Genomic DNA, 22,133 nt, shown 5'->3' on the forward strand with positions numbered 1-22,133 from the left:
TATTATTAATAGTAAAAGAAATAAAAAGAGCACACTAGGGGAGATGAGTGACAAACAAGAGGAAAATAAAAGGTAACTTTGTGAGAGGCAAAGTTTTGAATCTCAAGGAGTAGCGGAGTCTGTTCTATGCTTCATGTGATGTGGCAATAAATTTCAGCTCTGCCCTCCTGGCTGACAGCTGTTTTCAAGATGAGAGAGAGAAATAAGAATGATTTTTTCTTGAAGAAAACAGATGGTTACTTAGGTGTGTAAATTTTTTCCAACGGAAGATTACAAAAGCAGAAAGACACGTACTTTGTACACAGTCTTTTGTTTTATACTTTTATTGAAACTGTTAGCTGCATTGCCAACTGTCATTTTCAGTTGTCAGTAAAGTAACCAATGTAAAAATGAGAAATAAATATTGTGGTCACTAAAACTGCTGTTGTGTTTAATGTGTATGTATATTGTCTGTTCGATAGATGTTTCTCTCTTGTTATATGTTTATTTTTCAATTTTACACATCTGTCTATACACATTGTCTTTCCATACATATTAACATATGCACTGTTAAACGATTATTGGCATAACTATTAATAATTGCAAATCTGCTATAAAACCACAGCCAACCAATTTTTCTACACAAGAGAAATTATTTTACTCCAGTTTAGTAACTGAGCTACATTGGTGTATAGTTGTAAGCCCTTACGTTATTGCAAAGGTGTTTTAGCGATTTAGCAATATTCTTTGTGATCTTTACTGGAGAGGAACCAAAAATACTGAGGCTGTTATTCTATTGTAAATCTGTTACCCTTACTCTCTAGATTTCTAGCTAATTCCTTCCTCAGGAGCAGTCCTAAATTGTACTCTGGTACAACAAGAGACTTAGGTGTAGGCCCTTGTTGAACCAGGTTCCTTTAATTCCCAAAAGACAAAAAATAAAGAAGCCATCTCAAACCCTCTCTTCAGCTCTTTCTAATAACATGGAAAATATGTCAGCAACGGGCTTACTTAAATGACATACCAGACAGTTCACACTATCATAAAATTCTCAATATCTGAGTCCCCTCCCTTTATGACAGGAGTAGTGATGGGAACATCAAGTCATTGAGAGTAGTGTTTAAAGTTCATCTTCTGGTTGAGCCAGGGAGATGACCAGTTTCTCAGTGTTTAAAGTTCATCTTCTTGCTGAGCCAGGGAGAAGACCATTTTCTCTGGAAAGTTTAGAAAATCTGGGAAAGACTGAAAAAACAAGGTTAATATCAGAGTAATGCCCTTTAATCTAACCCACAGGCATATAGGATACCTTAATTTGAACAGAATGATCGCATCCATTCTGTCTTTATTAAGCATGACCTATTGAAAGTTCTGTTTACGTTGGCTTATATACCAGGAGACACATCCAGTCACTCTCCAAAAAAACCAAGCACACAAACCAAAACAGAGAAGAAAGAATCCAGTAAACTACAATGGTGTCATCCTACCCAAGGAATTTGAAATGTAGCAAGAGTAACACAGCTGCCATAGGTACCTCAGTGTTGAAACAAACGAATGCTCCCATCTTAATTTGGGAAACATTATATTCTCCTGTTCTTAAAAATAAAGGTTGTTTTCAGTAATTTTCTGTTGCATTATCTCTAAATACTGAAGCATAGTTGGGGTATATATCTACTATATATGTGATAAATATACATATATACTTAGCTTTATGCATATACATACATTCACCTGTAAAAAAATATATACATATATATTTTATATATATGTATATAAAGTATGTATATATACTAAACTTGAATTGGGAACACGATCTTCTAAGAATGTACATAACTAAAGATATCTATGTGCCTAAATACTTCTCTAGATACTTAAATATATATTTCCCTTTTTTTTTGCATTGTGATTACTATAACTCTAGACAACTTCCAGCAAGAACAAATGTTACATGCAGTATAACGATTTCACTTTCAGTATGAAGATTTGAGACTATATTAGCTGAGGAATTATGTCAACTCTTCATTTTATTTTGAATAGAAGTATCAATCACTACATGAACATTTACATGAAAACAGTGTAACTTAATTTCTTTCTGAAACAGAATGTTTTTTATATTAGAGCATTTCATTTGAAATTTAATATCTGTGTATAACTGAGTCACTTTTATAAGCTATATTAAACTTGTATGTCATGGAAATAGACATGAAAAACCATGAATAAAATACAGAAAATAAATTATTATCAAATTTCTTTTTACAAGAATGGAATATTAATAACTAATAATTGAAGACAGATAACCTTTAATCATTATTTAATATGTGCTATGTGTTTTTCTAAGTAATTTATATCTCATAATTAATTTAATCTTTACTACACTCCTGGCAGATAGATGATTTTACAAATGAATGACATAGGGCAGAGAGAGAAAAAATATTTTTCTCAAGTTTACAGCTGATTTGTTGCATAACAGGAATTTGGATCCTGACTTTGCAGCTAGTTTAAATCACAGGCTTAATTCTGTGCCGTGTACTTTCTTTACTTCTCTTGTAGCTGATTATGTTTCTCCAGATTTGTATTTTTTAATCTATATTAGATTTACTTTCTACATCTTTCAGTTAACATGTTATTAAACTTTTCAAAAGTTTTAAAATTATGTGTAATTATATGTCACTTTCAAATTTGGGGAAATAAACTTGGAATGTAAATAAGTATATAATACAATTGGAAACAACCTTGTTATTTAAATGACTTCACTACTATGGATCAGAATTGTTTTTTCATCTTTGAGACAAATATATTAGAGGAAGTGGCAAATGCCCTACTATTTAGATTCTGAAAAATTCAAAAGCAATGACTCAAAACCAAAAATTCAAAACCAATAATTTCCTTAACATGATATGAGGAAATTTTCTGACTTTGCTTTCTGTTTTCGATGATTGGTGATATGTTGGGGAAGATGAAGTTTATGCAAACTGATTCCTGACACTGTCCTATGACTTTAGAACTATTCCTCATCTAGATCTTGCTTTCAAAACACTTTGTAAATTATAAATAGCGACACAATGCCCCAAATAGTAAGTACAATGTAGAGACTTACATGATATGTATTCCCTCAAAATAACAACTACAAATAAAATACCAAGATGAATCATAAGTTTAGCTATTCTTTCTGGAAACTCATTCCAGAAAGGAAATGTAAAGTTTTCGACCTTTAATCTCACCCTATTGCACTCTGTGCTTGAAGTTTCAATAAGTTTCAAGTGACACATGAGACTAGCTAGGAGACACCGTTAAGTGATGTTCACATCTCAGTTCTTAATGGGGACTTTGTTTTTCTTTGGATCTTATAAATGGCATTTCTTTCTTATTCTTCCCTCAGTGATGGCTCTAAATACTTTGAAAGACCCTCTACCAATCACTCTGGTCATACTTCATGCCGAATAGCACTGTGCTGCCCAGAAAGGAAGAAACCAAATGTGTTTGCGGCACCGACATAGAGGCATATGTCAAAATATATATGTACAAAGCCACAAGACTTATTAAAGTCATTGTCAATTTTTTGCCCTTGAAAATTTACAATTAGCTACATGGGAGTATAAAGTCATTCATCCAACTCTTTTGACTCATTCTTCTATATTGCTTTCTCTTTCTCTCTTTTTCCCTTAATGAGAAGGATAAAAATATCGTAATTTAGATGTAATGCAACATTTATCTTTGTAAGGAAAGAGACTGATAACACCGACATTTCAAGTAAAGTCTATAATTTCTTCAGAAAAAAAAGACAAATGCCATATAAACACAGCCTGTCACCAATCTTAATCTTTAGAAAACAAGGCATTAAATTCCACCAGAAAATGATCAATTACACTTTTCCTATTGAGAGACATTAATTTTATTATCATTCATCTGTGTTCTATTTATCTAATTAATATTTAAAATATTACTATTTTTAACAATTAAGTTTCCTGTACACACATATACCCAATTTTCTCTATTTTTGATATTTTTTACCTCTTGAATATCCAAAAATGAGCTTAAGTTAGCATACTAAGATTATGCAACCTTGTTTCAATTTCTCTTGATAATTATCCATGACCAATTCAACAAAATTTATCTCTAAAATATTTGCCTGCTTTCACGATCGTCATCAACGCTGTCCTATAACAATCTCTCATTGGCTTTCACTTGGACAGCCTCATAATTGTTCTTTCTCCATTTGGCCCCCTTAAATAAATTTTCATCAAGCCTCAAGGATGATACACCGAAAAGGATATATACACCTAAAAGGATATAGGTGATACACCTAAAAGGATGATACACCAAAAAGGATATATTTCCATCAAGCCTCAAGGATGATACACCTAAAAGGATATATGATACACCTAAAAGATGATACACCTAAAAGGATGATACACCTAAAAGGATATATATACACCTAAAAGGATATATATACACCTAAAAGGATATACACCTAAAAGGATATATGCCATAACCCTGATTTAAATGTCTAACTGTCACCCTGGCACATATTATGATAGTTCATCAGTGGAAAGGCTTAGTCGGAGAAACTTTTCTTTTTTTTTTCTTTGAGATGGAATCTCACACTGTCGCCCAGGCTGGGTTGCAGTGGTGCGATCTCCGATCACTGCAACCTCCGCCTCCTGGGTTCAAGCGATTCTCCTGCCTCAGCCTCCTGAGTAACTGGGATTATAGGCACCCGCCGTCACGCGTGGCTAATTTTTTTTTTTTTTGTATTTTTAGTAGACACAGGGTTTCACTATGTTGGCCAGGCTGGTCTTGAACTCCTGACCTTGTGATCTGCCCACCTCAGGCTTCCAAAGTGCTGCAATTACAGACGTGAGCCACTGCATCTGGCCAGCTGAAGAAAGTTTTTTCCACTTGAATTTTCAGCCTACCCTACTCCTTTCTCTATTATTATATAGCATAAGCTTAGAAGCTATTCCTTTCAGTAGTCTCCTAGGCAATTCTGCTTCTAATATCATCACTATAACCCTTTAGCCATCCTTTCTCACTCTGACTTTACTGACAACAGTCAATCTGGTAATAGTGACAAAGTTTTTCATTCTTCCATCTCTTTGTATCACCTAGTGTAACTCTCATCACTCTCAAACTGCCACTTTACACATTATTAATAACCAAAGAAGTGGTTATTAATAGGGTTAGGGTTAATTTTCTTAGCAATGGTTATTAATACGGTTATCAATGTTGGCACAATGATAACCAAATAATTAGCTGTTAATAATTTGTAAAGTGGAAGTTTGAGAGTGATGAGAGTTAAACTAGGTGATACAAAGAGATCTCTCTGCAAACCATATTTATCTACCCTTTCATGTTAATATATTTGCCTACAACAAGAGTCAGTCCTCTGCCTGTGTGATTTTGTTAGAATACAGTTACACTTATTGCCACATATGTTGTTAATGTCTATTTTTGCACTACAAGAGTAAGGTTGAAAAATGTAAAGACCAACACATGGTCTTCAATGCCTAAAATATTTGCTATTAGGCCTATTATAGAAAAACTCCCAACCCCTGACCTACAATGTACTTTTATTCCTTCAACTACCTAATCTCTACTTACATTCAAGATCAAGATGCATTAGTTCTACATGAAAACAAAAGAATATGCATACTGCCCATTGAAATGGGGTTACCACCACTTCTCTAAGCAAGCCTTTTTTTCCTGAACAGTCATACTCTTTAAGCACACATTTATTCTATAGAAATTTCCTGTTTATTTTTCTGTCTTTGCTGTATTCTCCTTTGTAAGAGATACTTTTCAATTTTCTATCTGCATCACAAATACCTAGAGCATAGCAAGCAGGTAATATTGTTTGCAGACTTGAAATGGCAGGAATAGTGCTGGCAAGTGAAGATCCCACCATTATTATCTGCCTAAAGTCAAAGGGATGACAAAGTAGTAGGAAAAATGTTGTGATTACAATTTCTTACAATACAGCATTATAATGGCACTGGTTGAAATAACGAGTAAAAAAACAATGGAAGTTAATAAAGAGAAAAAATCTGATTACCAAAAAGTAAGTCTGTCAGGAAAGTTTTGTTCTAAGAGGAAAAAATAGATTTGAGATCCCAACCATGTGCCAAATGCATCTTGCTAGGATGGCATTAATGATCCAATTTTCTTATTTAGCTAAAACCCTAAGAAAAGGAATAATAATATCTATGCCCCCAAACTAGGAAATAGATGAATGTTACATTCTGTCACTTTCTGAAGTTCATGGCTTTTTAGACTAGATGAGAACAAGTTGCCCAAAAATCTCTTTTCCCAAAGCAGTGATGTGGGATCTGAATGGCTATTAAACAAGCTCAAGTGTGGAATGTACACATGCAAAATAGTTCGATTTATCTCTTTTTACTGCCCTAGAATGTACAGTTTTACATTTTCCTTTCCTAATGGGAAGCCGATTCCTTAATGATATCTTAGGATGCTACCATTACTTTTCATTCACTTTGATATTCTAAGGATTCTGCCCAGCCTGGATGAAAATACTAACCTCAACCCTTCTCAAATCCTATCTCCTACCCTTCCCTCAGTAGGCTCGTACTTGGGATTGTGAAGTGGATGAGGAAAGGTAGCTGGGTTTTCACTAGGTTTTGAACTACAGATTGTTAGAGTGGTGGATGAGGGGTGGGGAGGGCATGATTTGGTTCTAGGACAAACTTTTCTCTGTTAACTTCCAGTATCCAGTTCTCTCTTTTTTATATAACAGCATTTTAAGTATTGTTAATATATCTCTATCCTATCTCTCAGTTCCTGCATTAAGAGAAAAAGACTATATACAAATAATATATCCCTCCTAAGTATCAAACTCAATAAATAAATGTACCCAATAAATACAGCATTGGAATATAAGAATATATTTTTAGTATATTTGTTAACTATGTAATTTGAATAGATTAACTGAATACATTTTTAATGTATTCAGGAATGTGAAGAATACATTCACAGAAATACATTTTGAAATGTTCTGCCATATTTTCAATAAAAGACATATGAACAATAATACATCTGCAGGGAAAATAGTCTTGAGTTTTTTTGTTTTTGAATAAGGAATTTATAAGGGCTTTTTACATCCTCTATTGGTTTTTGAAGGCTGTTAATAACTCTGGGTTTGAAGGTATTCTCTCCTCCTTTTTAAGCATACAACTATCCCTTCTCATTCTGGAGACATGGGCTGCTTAAACCAGCATTTCACCCTCAAATATTTCCAGCAAAGAAAGAACCAGGCTCTGTGCTCACAGTTGTCCCCAACAAACAGGTGATACATGTCAAGTTTTCCTATGAATAGTCTACCCATACTGTCCCCAGCCTGGTTATATTGCTAATTCCACAATTTAGCAAACTCCTTGCCAGAGATCAAGATCTCAGTGTCCTCTACCTGTATACAATGCAGCCCTCAAAAAGAATGAGATCATGTCCTTTGCAGGGACATGGATGCAGCTGGAGGCCGTTATCCTGAGCAAACACACGCAGGAACAGAAAACCAAATACTGTATGTTCTCACATGTAAGTGGGAGCTAAATGATGAGAACACATGGACACGTACAAGAGAACAACAACACACACTGGGGCGTTTTGGAAGGTGGAGGGTTGGAGGAAGAGGGTCAGGAAAAACAACTGATGGGTATGAGGCCTAATACATGGGTGATGAAACAATCTGTACAACCAGCCCCCATTACAGAAATTTACCTATGTAACAAACCTGCACTAATACCCCTGACCTATTAATAAAAGTTGAACACATATAAATAATAAATATACATATGTATATAATCTCTTGATACTGAAGAGTGTGTGTGTATATAATATATATTTTATATGTATATATATATATATATTATATATACACAAAGTGTGGCAGTCAGGGCCATAAGAATGCTCAGGGGAACTCAGGACAGAGCAGGGATCTCTGCAATGAGGTGAGACAAGGGATAAAATTAAGGAAATTATGTTATTTCAATGTTAAATGGTGACCCAGAAGGCACAGAGCTTGAGGATGCTCAGATCGCACCAGTTATTAAACTCTAACTCAATATGAACATATTTTCCTCCATCTTAGAGGCTCAGGATCCTTTTTTGTTTTAAGAGAGAAAGTCTTGTTATGTTGCTCCGGGCTCAAATGATATTCCAGCCTCAGCGGAATACATTTTAGTGGCTCATTTTCAAGTCTTAAGAGTTTCTCAAGTGATCATCTATTCTGTTCTGCTACCCTACACACACACACACACACACACACACACACACACACACACACTCTTACTTCAAAATCAAGAGATTGCCCCCTTCCTTGGTTTGGGAAATGGAAAATAAAACATCTCAGAAATCCCAAAGCAACATAATTCTTCATTTACTTTTCCCTAAAGGCTATATAGATGGAGATAGATAGGTGGGGACCTGGGGTGATGGTTGTGGAATACCAGAACCAGCGTGGCCATCTGTTAATAAATTCTCAGAAACAATTATGCTTATAATTTTTATAGTTTCTTGGTCATGTCTTTGGAATATGAAATATTGAGTGTCTCTTTTTCTTCATTCTTGAATTCTAGTTGAAAAAGCCAAAGCAACTGGAAAGATCCATTCAAAATTACATCTTATAAGTATTAACAATACTTAAAAAGAGAGGGGACACTGGTTGAGAAAGTCACATGAATCTGAATAGTAAAATGTACGGAGACACAAAAGGACATGGTGTGTTGAACAACCCTGAATGCTTACAGTTTTGGAATGTAAAAATCAAAAAGTAAAGAGGAGAAGGTGAAGAGGGAAAGGTTTTCAGGAAACAGATGAGCAAGTGTCTTACATGCTCTATTTAAAGTTTCAAACATAGTCAAGAAATTTGTTTTTTTATATTAAAGCATATTCTCATCTAGATATGAGAGAAATTTTCAGAAATGTGTCTCACATTATTTACTTTAAGCAATTCTACCAAAATTGAATATCGTTATCCATTGGATCTAAAGAGACTCATGGCTGGGCGAAGTGGATCACACTTGTAATCCGAACACTTTGGGAAGCCCAGGAGGGAGGATCCTTTGAGCCCAGTAGTTTGAGGCCAGCCTGGGCAAAATAAGGATACCCCAGCTCTACCAGAAAAAAAAAAAAAAAAAAGTAACCAGGCGTGGTGGCTCATGTCTGTGGGCCCAGCTACTCAGGAAACTCAGTGGGGGAGGATCTCCCAGGAGGCTGAAGCTGCAATGAGCTATGATTGTGCCACCGCACTCCAGCCTGGGCAATAGAGCAGATTGTCTCAAAAGATATAAATAAATGAATAATTAAATGAATTATAAAGAGCTTCACAAGTATAAAGGGTAAAATTTATGTAAAATATATTTTTATTATTTTCACAATGTCTTACTTAAAACAGGAAAGATTCTCAACATGATTTTTATACACTTTAAATTTTAGCATCGAAATTTGAATAAAGATGTTGAAAATAGTTCAGTTTACAGCTCTGTGGGGAAACTCCCGAGAACTAGATGGTTGGAACAAATATCAAATCAGAAAGATATTAAAGATGGCTGAACAAGAGCAGACCATTAGGTGGAATATATAGAAATCAGTTAACACCAAAAAAAGTAAGTGTGCTGCATGTTCTGAAGCTATAAATTACCCTGAATTACTCACCTATCTAAAGAATATGATCTCTGTGGGTTTTTAAGTGGATATTAAAAGAAGTCTCATTATGCAAAGAGCAGATTTTTATAACTCTGGAAAGAATATGCCAAATAGTATAAAAATCTGGAGGCATGGTTGAATAACATTATCAGTTTCCAAAGATAAAATAGGAAATTCTAAGAATAAAAGTGTTGTCCATTTTTATGCTACATTCTCCAGTAAAAATAGCCAATGTTTCAAGTGATGACAATAAGTAGGGACTGAGAAGTATAAATTTATTCTATTAGTAAATGATATTACATTGTCAAAGTGAACAATGTATATTTGATTAAAATGTACAAATATGAAGAATCACAAAGTGGAATCTTTATAATAAGACTCAAATATTGAAATTTGATTAAAAATAAATGAAGCATGAACATGATTTTTTTCTTTTTTATTGATAAATATTCTCTGATGGGAAATATCTATTGAAATTTTTTAATGTCTAAAAAGTTGTTTTCATTTGTAATAAAATGAATATTATATAAGCATAAATATTTTAAATATTAAATTAAAAATTTTTATATGCTTCAATATTACATTCATAAAAGTTGTTTAAAGAATCTACTGACAAGATAATCAGTAGAGATACATTTATATTTTACAAATTAAAAAAGGGCCAGGTAAAAGGTAATTTTAACATGCAGATAAGGTTTTGAAAAGAGGTGAATAAGTCTAAATACGTATGCCAATGAAATTGTCTACTCTAATTGGATAAATTTTATTTTGAGATGTTAATATAAACTTTGTTTAACTCAGGAGAAAAACATATTTAGGCAAACACTACAAAGCATAAAACTTGCTGCTCAAAAAATCTAGATGGAAAGCTAGCCTTTAGAGAAGTATTCAATTAAAGTATAATTTTCTTTTTTTTCTTTTTTTTATTATACTTTAAGTTCTAGGGTACATGTGCACAATGTGCAGGTTTGTTACATATGTATACATGTGCTATGTTGGTGTGCTGCACCCGTTAACTCGTCATTTACATTAGGTATATCTCCTAATGCTTTTCTAGTGTGTTATATTTTAGCTGAGAGTAAGAACCTAATTTCTTAGTGGAAAAAAGCAAATGTAGACAGTCAAGGTAAAGTGTTTCAAGTAAAGGAGAAAGGAAAAGGCAAGCATCATGGCCTTTGTATCACTTGGAAGTCATACTTTATGTCATCATCACTAGTGACGACACACGTCTCTTAATATCACTAAGTTCTCTGGCTCTACTTTGTATGTATGGCATGTGGATATCAATCATTTCTAATATTTGAGTTTTGGAAACAACCTTACACATTAAGTTTATGTAATCTCTAATCATCAAAAATTGCAAAGTCTTCATTGTGCCCTGCAAGCCTCTGCTAATCTTCAGGTTTTCACTAGCTCTAAATTTACTCTTATGGTAATTTATATAAAACCATTTCATATAATAAACTGCATATATAATTGAAAAGGATTTGCAATTATGATAAAATAATTATCTAATTGCTTTAATTCTCCATTATTTTCCTAGTATACTACTGAATTCCTGAATTTCCAATTCAATGTGTGCCCTAACTTTAACAGTGTTACTTTCAATGACTTACTCTCCACATAGATTCTCATGCTATTTAATTTTAGTTATGAGCAAATATAACTATCTTTATTGAATCATGTAGGATGTTGATATAAAATTTGTTTGCAGCTTATCTATTATATTTTGAGAATTATAATACAAATCATAATACAAGAGGTATGTGCAAGACATGAAGATCAAAAAATAAACACAAAAGTAAAGTTTTAACCCACAATTTCACAGTCTTACAGGGAAGATAGACACATATCAGGTAGTATAATAATGTGTGAAGTGCAATAACAAAGATTCAGATAACACTGTGAGTCCACAATGAAAATACACTACTCAGACTTGGGAAATCAGAGGCGGTTTTCTAGGTAAGGTGATGACTAAGCTGGCCCTAAAAGAACACACTAGGAGAAGTGTAATGTGGGACTGGAGAGATGAAGGAAAAGGTGTTTCAGGCTGAAAGAGCCATAGGAACAACAAGAAATAATTATATACATGGAAAATGTTCAGGAAATTAAAAGCAGGAACAGAAGCATAAATTCTAGAGGAAAAAGATTCACATAATAAGATAGAAGAGTGCAGTCATGAAGATTCCTCTCAACTGAAGTGGTTTTAGAAACTGAAGGATTGGAATATAGAAAGATATTTGATGTGGGGAGTTAGGGAGGGCAAGGTGATAAACATTACTCCGAGATTTGGACTTTGGGTGGAAGATCATAATGGCAAAAAACCACATAGGAATACAGAACAAAAGGGTACTGCTTACATAGTTTATCCATTAGAGTTGTAAGACTGCAATCAATAGAGGACAATGTTGGCTATCTTAGGTAGAAAGGAAACTTGTTGGGAATAGTAGGCAGCCTCTAAGATGTTTCCCAATCATGTGAATCCCCTAGGATTCACAGCCTTGTGTAATCCCCTTCCACTGACTTGGGCTGAATTTATTGACTTACTTCTAATGAATAGAATAAGCTGAAGTGATGGGATATTACCTCAGGGATTAGGTTAACAAGAATGCTGTGGTTTTAATCATGGATGTTCTCTCTTTCCCTCTTAGATCACCAACCCTCGTAAAACCCAGCTGCCATGCTGTAAGAAAACCTTGCAGAGAGGCCCACATAGCAAATTTGGAAACAAACTTTCTGAGGTCTGCCAACAGCCACATGAGTGAGCTCACCTGCCCCAGCTGGGGCTGGCAATAGCTGCAGCCCCACCAACAGCATGATTGCAATCTCATTAGAAAACTAGAGCTGGAGGAAACCAGCTAAACCACTCCCAAATCCCTGAGCTACGGACACTGTAAGAAACAATCAACGTGGTCATTTTGAGTTGTTTGATTTCGAGGTAATTTGCTTTATATCAACAAATAACTAACACAGGAAGATATCAGACGGGGCATAGTTAGAATAGTAGCCATGAAAATAGGACAGCATCCAGAAAAGAAACCAAAGCAGCAAGAACTGCTCAACCATGCAAGCGGGATGCCATCGTTGAAATAAGTGGACTTCAAGTTTTTGGTCCTTGTATTACAATATCCAGAATGATGGAGAGAGAATCCAGTTGTCTGTTTCAGAAACATGCTCACCCTTAGACCACAATATGGTAAATTAAAATACCTGCGAAAATAGCCTTTTACATTCTCTAAACACTCCTTTTGCATCTGCAGTGAGAGGGCAGAGCTCCTGGACTGACAAAAATGCATTCAAATGAGAGAGAGAGATTTTTCCAAAATGAAACCAAGCAGCCGTCCAGAAAGACAAACTGGTGTTGGGTATACAACACACAGTGAATGCCCACTGTCTGGGGATGAAGGAATCTACTATTGGACAGAGTAACGTTTTTATGACATCTAGGTGAAGATGTGCATGAACAGTTTAATATATGGGTCTAAGCTTAAATGAGAGAAGCCAGGACATAGTTGAGAGTCATCAGCACTTAGCTGGCATTACAGTAAAGATAAATTTATTGTTTCATTTGTGGGAAGCAGGTCAAATAAGAAAAGACTTTAACTGATGGTGGGATGCTATGAAGTACCAACAATGCAAAGAAATATTTCAAAGAAATATCAACATTTTAAAGAAAAAGAGAAGCACATAGAGGTAATAAGAAATAACAGTAACTTGAGAAGAATCAACAGAATCTTGGGCACCAAAGTCAAGGAGAAGAGAATTTCAAAGAAGTGACTGGCAGTATCAGTTGTACTAGAATATTTCAGTAAAATATCAACTACAAAATGGCCTTTACTTTTGGAAATCAATGTTGATAGATACCTTTCCTGAAAACATGTCAGTCATATCAATATCAATATCAAAATCGTGTTCATAAAAGTTGGTGGCTATTCCTTGCACTTAGAATCAAGTTCCAAATTCTAGGCTTACTTTCAAAATTCTCACATAATATATCTGCTCAATTTAGCACCTGTAAAGACTGCTTATCTCCCTGGCAAGATTATATTTCACTTCAAAGATGGAGACTGTATCTTGCTTTTCTATCTACTGTAATATCTACCCTAATATGAAGAATATAGGAAGTTATCAATAAATCCATTTTTGATAAAAGGTGTTTACATTGTTCATTCTATTACATATCACTTATCTTCCTCTCTATTGTTATAAAATCTAGACTGTTAATAAGCCAACTTGAATACAGTTTAAATTAAAAGCTGACACTAAACAAAGTCTTTCTAGTTCACTTGCTCTCTCTCAAGCATGTGTGTCTGAATTTCCATGGAGTCAATAAAACAGAGTTATAGAGTTCACTATATCTTTAATCTTTTCCCTCTTGTCTACTAATTGCAAAGAAAGCAGACTGAGTCTAGATACTGTTAGGCTGTTTATAATTATCCACCTTTGCTTGACTATGTATCCTTTCTAGTACAGAAAACCAATCAACAAACAAACAAAAAAAAACAACCAATTGTCACTGTGTGATTTATTTCCTAAACTAAACCACCATCAAACAGATAACTACACAAATATAAACACAACTTTTTAACAGGCAACATTAAGTAATGTGTGAAAAATAAGCTTTAATATTGAAAAAAAGAAGTAAGCCTAAAAAAATGTTGTAATGTGTGCAATGTACACCATTTCTGCTTTTAATTTAAGAGGTGTTATGTTTGAAGATTTACTGGTCCATTGTAACAGCAGAGCAAAAGGGTTAGAGGAGTACTTGGGGTCAACAAGATTCCAGTTTTTCTTTACTCTTTAAGCCACTTTTCTAATAATCACGCAAACTTGGGGAAAATATTTCATAAACCTAGTTTTAAAAGTAAACTCTTTTTAGTATTTGTTTTAGTTACTTTGGTTATATATTTGGCAGATCTTTTCGCAGTTTAATAGAAATACTGATTTGTTTCAGTGTCTCCCAACGTTAATATTTTATAAGTCTTACATGCAATTTGTGACATGACTTATTTAAAGTTAGCGGGAGAGCAGCCATCGTCCTTTGCCAATTCCAGTTCGCATACTAAATGCAGGCATTCTCATGCAGTACAGCACCTGCATAAATTTGAAAAATTGAGAATCATGAAAATGGTATTTCAATAGCAGTTCAGTTCAGCAAATGGACAAAATTTATCATGCGACATAACACCTTGAACAAGGTTAGTGCCCTGTGGAAACCATATTTCCCTGAAAAAGATTTTGTTGTTGATGATGATGATTTTCAATAAATACATACATAATCCTTCAATTGCACATTTTTTTCTCTCATATCTAGATAGTGCTAAATTATAGGTCAATATCATAAAAAGAAAGAAAAAACTATAGCTACAGTAAAAATAATGTATAAGAGGCATGTAAACAAATAACACACATACACAGCTAAATGGGAGAGAGCCAACAACTCTTTTTAAATAGTGAGTATCTGATGGAATTTTATTTTACAAAATGTGTTAATGCTTGCTAATGTTTTTAATATTTTTATCCATTCCCAAATTCAAAGGTAATGACAATTCTGACAAGACAAGAAATTAGAATATAGTTACATGAATTATACAGCTAATAGTCATTTTGTGCTCTTTCTTTTTAAACAGGGAAAACTGTCCCATTTTAGTACACACAAAGAGAGAGACACACAGAAAGAGTGAGAGACAGACAGAGAGAGGTACACACACACACACACACACGGAGTAAAATAGTCTGCCCCTACTGTCAAGTTAAAAATTATCAATTATGAGGAATTTGGCAAGTGTGGATACTTTGCAGAACTTGAAAACGTGTAATAAACTTTAAAAGTTTGTCTGTAATAAATGGTTTCTTCATCTGTGCTCCCATCCCATACTCATCCTCTTTCTCTCTCTCTCGTACACAAACCATAGAGTTCTTTTCACAAGGAATCAAAGCAAAGCAAATTACTGAAATTTCTGGAAGAGCTCAATCTTTCTTAGCACTGAAAATAACAGATATGGGCAGAAAACTTTATAGGGGACTCAGGAAATAAAATAAATATATTTTTGAACATAGCAATAATTTTTACTTGGCCTGTAAAAATTTGTAAAGTTTCTATTTTGTTTGATTGTGATGGAAGGGTTCATATGGTATAATTGGCCCCTATGTTTAAAATTGCACCTATATAAAATTATAATCTGCAAGGTAATTAACGTAGTACTTTGTAATTCCTATTTTTACAATTTTTTTTTTTTTTTGAGACGAAGTCTACCTCTGTTGCCCATGCTGGAGTACAGTGGCGTGATCTTGGCTCATTGCAACCTCCACCTCCCAGGTTCAAGCTATTCTTCTGCCTCAGACTCCTGAGTAGCTGAGACTACAGGTGCCCGCCACGATGCCCCGCTAATTTTTTGTATCTTTTAGTAAAGACTGGGTTTCACCATGTTGGGCGGGCTGGTCTTGAACTCCTGACCTTGTGATCTGCCTGCCTCAGCCTCCCAAAGGCGTGAGCCACCGTGCCCTGCCTTAAAAATTAATTTTTAAGATGCATGTTAAAAAATAAGCTTAAAGCAGCCGTTTTTCAAAGGAGAAGTCAAAATTCTTTAGGGGGATATAGCAACTACAGTTGTCCCAGTAATTGAGGGGAACGTCTTCCTCTTCAGCTTGATGACTACCAGGGAGATGACAAAAGAAAGTCTGGCAGGCTTTCTACGACCCTTATGCTTGATTTGATTTAACAATTATTTAAACGTTGATAAGTATCTCTGGAACTATTTTAGGAAATTATATATGAACTTTGAATCTTTTTATTGTGCAAGAATGTATCTGTGATAGTATATATAATTTTCTATACATATGTATCTTATGTGTATATATATGAATACACAAATGTATACAGATACATTCATGGGGGATATTGGAACTGCCTCAAGTGCACATATACACACACACTCTCACTTTCTCACACACACAAACACACATGTAAGCCTTCATTCAATGGTTTAAATTTCCTGTGGAATCTTGTTTAAAGGATTTTATGGCATAATTTTTGCACATTAAAATGGCATAAGATTTTGTTTAATAACATTTTATTTAGATACTGTGAACTAGGTAGTATGAGAATATGATACATTTCTCATATTCAACTAATACAGGCATGTCTAATCTTATTAACACTGCATAATTGAATGCCTATGACATACTAATAGGTAAATGTATTATTGCTATTAATACAAAAGTGACCTGAACTCTTATTACATGTGTAGCTTATCATCCTGCCTATCTAAGAAGAATATAGCTTATTATCCTGATGACATAGAATAAATATAAAAATAAAAACAATTTTATAGTTTGATAGATAGTGGAAAGACAGTATTTTGCTTTGGAAGTACTAAGAGATATGAAAATCAATAGTGCCATCTTTGTACCATTTATCTTTAACTATTTCTTCTGTCAGATACTGGTGACAGAAAAAATGATCAAGATGTCTTTCTTCCCTCAGAAAATCTAGAGTCTTATTTTCATGTTCCCTATTTTCTGTCCTTCCCTCCCAAACATATTTTCCCTGCTTGCCAATATTTCACCTTCGTTTCTGGCAACAGACACAAGCACATTCATACAGCAGCATTGTAGAATTTCCTTAAAGTGACCTTGATTGTGTCAAGCATGTCAATGACAATACTTTTGTGGTAGTCTCTTTACATCCTAAGTAATCTAGGACTAGCTGTAGTCAGAGATAATTCATTTATAAGAATAAGAAAATGCTTAGGAGTCAATGTGTTTTCTCTAATGAATAGTTCAAAAATTCATTTGTTTTAGAAATAGATGTGTTCATTTATGCCTTTATTCACTTTAGAAATATTTATAATCTGATCTATCTGGGCTGAACACTCTGCTATGAATTTAAAAATCAGAGGATATAAGAGTCTAAAGTAGAGACAACTAAGTGAACAAGTAAAATATAAAGAAAAAACGGCTACAGAAAATAATTTCAGACAGGGAGAGTGTGCCAACTCTTTCTGCAGTGTTGCAAGAAAGCTTCTGTGAGGAGGTCATAATTGAGTTGATTATTTAAGGTTGAGTAGGATTTTACCAGATGGTACCTCACACTGGGGATGTGGGAGGGGAAGTCACTTCTGCCAGAGGAGAAATCACATGAAAAAGCGTAGAAGAGAGAAAGGATAAAAATTTTAGAGACTTGAAGTATTTAAGAAGAGACTTGTGTGTTAACACTAAGATACATAAATCCTAGACAATAGGAGGTATTTAAAACATAAAGTAAGGAAATGTCATCCTTAATTTTTGTTTTATATTTTAACTTTTAAATGCTTGAGTGAGCATTTTAATTTCGTGTTTTTAGTTATAATCCTCACACTTTATAGGGAAAATATTTTGAGTCATATAAGATTGGCATTCCTCTGGAGTGTTTTCATAATATACTGAATCTCATTTGTCCTTTAATTTGTCAGACTAAATTGTTATTTCTTGCTTATAGCTTTACATCCCTTGTGATTCAAGGATAAGAATGATATTTCTTATACACTTAGAGGGCCCCTAGGATTTCAAATACAATAAAATTGTAACAATTATTTGGTGTATAAATGAATGAATGATCCACTCTTCCTCTCTCTTTGCTCCTGGGAAGTACTTGCTCCTTATCCAGTATCTTACATCTCAGTAAAGGTCACCACAATTTAATCAATTGCTTGGGACATTTACCTGGAATTTTGTTTTTAACTCCTTTCCTTCACAACACACATTAATCCATGAGAAAATCCTATTAGTTTTTTTCTTCATATTATGTCATGAATTTAACAACTTTTCACATGCTCAACTATTGCCTGAACTATTACAATTTCTTACTGACTGATGTTCTCAGGTTACACTTGACAGTTCCCGTAGAGGAGTGTTATCTTTTAATATAAATGTAAATCTGATCACATTGCTGTGTTCCTCAACATGGTTTTTTTGGTTCCACATCTGTCTATGATGTAGAAAACTGAAAAGAGCATCATTCCCACTTAAACAATTAAAGGCCAGATACACTACAAAATTAAAGCTTTCTTTGAACCCATAAGTCAATTTCTACTATTCCACATATAATATTTAACATTCAATAACAAAATAAGCAATAATTAAAACACAAAAAAAGGAAGAAAAAAGGATTACTAACAGACAAAGCAATCACTGGAACCAGACTCAGGAATGACCCCATGTTGGAATTCACAGAGAGACAATTTATAATAACTATAATTAATATGGTAAACTACCAAGTGCAGCATGGAAAAATATATGGGGAATTTCAAAAGATACAGAAAAGATATTTAAAAAGGTGAAATGGGGATGCTAGGCAAAACACAGACACTAGACACTGACAAACACACACACACACATCAGCACTACTGAGAATAGAATTACTTAATTGGAAGCCAAAGCAATATACGTTACACAAACAAAACATGAGAAATATAGTATCTAAAATAAAAGAACTGTGGGACAAAAACACACAGCGTAAAACACACAGTATAATCTGCATGTAATTTGACAGAGAAGAGAAAGGATGGATGAGAAAAACAGGACACCAGACTCCCCCATAAAAGCGCATTCACACACACACACAAAAATAAAACTCTGTGGAAACCACTAATATAAAAGTAAATATAAAAATATTTGTTTTTCTTATGTTCAATGACTCTAAAACAGAGGTCCTCAAGCAGGAAAAATTTTGCCCCTCAGGGCGCATTTGGAAATCTCTGTAAACACTTTTTATTTTTAAGTTGGAGAGTAGGGGGTGCTACTAGAATCTAGTGGGTAGAGACAAGAGATGTTGCTAAACTATATATAGTACTATAACACAGGACAGCTCCCAACAGCAAAGAATTACCTGATCCAAAATGTAAGTAATGTTGGTACTGAGAAACCCTGTTAAAATATAGTGGATGTTCTAAAGGAAAATGGTAGTGTATTATGTGGCTTTATAACATAGTTAAAATTAAAATGTGTGAATATAATAGCACAAAATTGGGATAAATGGATTGGAAATAGAAATCTGTGAAGTTTTACAATAAAGGTAAGATGACATAATATTATTTGAAGAAAGCCTGTAATATTAAAGATGATATTGTAAATCCAAAGGTAACCATTAATATTGTTTTTGCAAAGATAATGTGTGGGTCCAAATAATAAGGAAATATTGGAAATAATATTTAATAAAAAATAAACACACACAACTAATCCACAAGTGAGAAAAAATTTTTAAATGGAGGTCAGGGGATGGAAAAAACAGATCGAATAGAAAGAAGTTACTAAGATGGTGGATTTAAATTCAACTATGTCAAAAATTATATTAAATGTAAATGGTCTAAATACAACAATTAAAAAATATAGATGGTCAAATCAGATAAAGCCATATTAAATACAAAGACATATACAAGATAAAAGTACAAGGATAAAAAAATAAATACTATGCAAACAATAAACAAAAGAATGCCATAGAGGCAAATTTTTAACTGACAAGCTTGACATTAGAACAAGGAATGTTATTAGCAATGAATTGCAACATTACATAACAATAAAAAGGTTAATTCACAAATAAAAATGTTTAAACTTTATAAATGAATAGAACTGAAACTAGAAATAGAAAAATGTACAATTATTGTTGAAAACGTGAACACTTCACTCTTAGTAACTGGTATACCAAATAAAGAGAACATCAGTAAAAATATAGAAGACCTGAACAATGCTCTCAATCAATTGACCTAATTAATATTTATACCATACTCATTCTAAAATATCAGAGTATATATTATTTTTATCTATACAGATCATATTTAAAAGATAGATGGCTTTCTCAACCAAACAAAACCACAAAAATGTCAAAATAATTAAAATTAGAGCAATTGATGTTCTAACTTTAAAAGAATTTAACCAGAATTCAATAGCAGAAATCTGAAAAATCCCCTCAAATTTAGAAGCTGAACAATTTATTTTTAAATGGCAGATTTGTCAAAAAGAAAGACACCAGGGGAATTGATAAATACTTATTTGAATGAGAATAAAAACATATCAAACAATATTAATTTAGTGTTTAGGGAAAATTTTACAGCCTTAAAAGTTTACAATAGAAAATAGGAAGGATAACCTCTCAAATAGAGGTTTAAATGTTCACCTTAAAAAACTTTAAAAAGAAGAGAAAATTCACTAGAATAAAGTGAAAATATACAAACAATGAAGAAAAGAGATAAACTAAATTAATTTTGTAAAAGAAAAATGATAGAGAAAATTTTGTTTAAAATCTGGTTATTTGAAAAGATCAACAAAATTTATAATCCCCTAGCCTAAAGTGAAAAAAATAAAGAAAGAATACATAAATCATCAATACCAGGAATGAAACAGTGGCCACTGTTATACATCATAAAGACACATTAGAAGTATAACAATACACTATGATAAAAAATCAATACCCCTAAACTTGACAACTGAGGTGGAACAGCAAATTTATTGAATGACAAAAATTACCAACGCTCACTCAAGAAGAAATAGGTATACTAAGTAGTCATAAGCCTATTACAGAAACTGAATTATTAAAATATTTTCTATAAAGAAAACTTTAGGCTCAGATGCTGTGAAAGCATTTGCCACCAAATTTTAAAGAAAAAATAATATAAATTTTCCAAAAACTTTTCTAGAAAATACAAGCAAGGAAAATACCATTCACCTCATTTAATGAGGCCATAATTATCCTAATAAAAAAAACTAACGCCATCTACCAAAAACATACAAATACCATATTGTACAAATATTATATGTAATGAAGAAAGACTGAATTCTTATACACAAAGATCAGAAACAATACAAAGATGATCATTCTATACATTCTTACCACTTGTATTCAAAACTGTACAGTGCAAAACATTGATGAGAGAATTAAAGAATATTTAAATAAAACATATTTGTGGATTTGAAAATTCAATATTGTTAAGATGGCAGTTCTTCCACAACTTGTCTATCCATTCAATCCAAATACAATAAAATTACAAAAAATTGTTTGGCTTTTGTTTTTAGAAAACAACAAATGGATTCTAAATTTTATCCAGAAAAAGAAAGGAATTATAATAGGCAAAACAATTTTGAAAAATAATAAATAAGAGTAATCTCTTCAAAGACTCCCTTAAAAAATAAAGTAACAAGCCATTGACTGGAGTAAATTATTTACAAAACAAATTTCAACATGAACCTCTAACCAAAATATATAAGATATTCTCAAAAGTCAATAATAAGACAAAAAGTAGTTCAATTAATAATGGGCAAAATATTTAAACAGAGAATTGATTTCAGAAAAAGATACATGAATTGCAAATAAGTTTTTAAAAAGAGGTTCAATATCATTAACCTATATGGAATTACAATGAAATATCAATATGCTTGCAAGTTCACACAAAATTTTGGCTTGTGGTTTCTTCTAGAAATGTTAGCCTTAACTTTCCCACTGAATTTAGTGATCCATTTTGAGTAAA

At 33.2% G+C, this 22,133-nt stretch overlaps 1 long non-coding RNA gene across 4 annotated transcripts in view; it reads right to left on the minus strand.

Annotated features, from left to right (window-relative positions):
• Positions 1–294: 294 nt before the first annotated feature.
• The window catches only part of LOC104005663 (uncharacterized), a 57,375-nt gene continuing 35,536 nt past the window's right edge, over positions 295–22,133 (minus strand). For 3 of the 4 annotated variants that reach the window (XR_008541424.2, XR_008541423.2, XR_008541422.2), the window contains one exon: positions 295–1,221. This is a non-coding gene — a long non-coding RNA (uncharacterized LOC104005663). Of the gene's footprint in view, positions 1,222–14,620; positions 14,728–22,133 lie in introns of all 4 variants that reach the window. The other variant, XR_010154580.1, reaches the window with a different exon arrangement.

Source organism: Pan troglodytes, chromosome 22, assembly GCF_028858775.2.
Source record: "Pan troglodytes isolate AG18354 chromosome 22, NHGRI_mPanTro3-v2.0_pri, whole genome shotgun sequence".
Lineage (NCBI taxonomy): Eukaryota > Metazoa > Chordata > Mammalia > Primates > Hominidae > Pan > Pan troglodytes.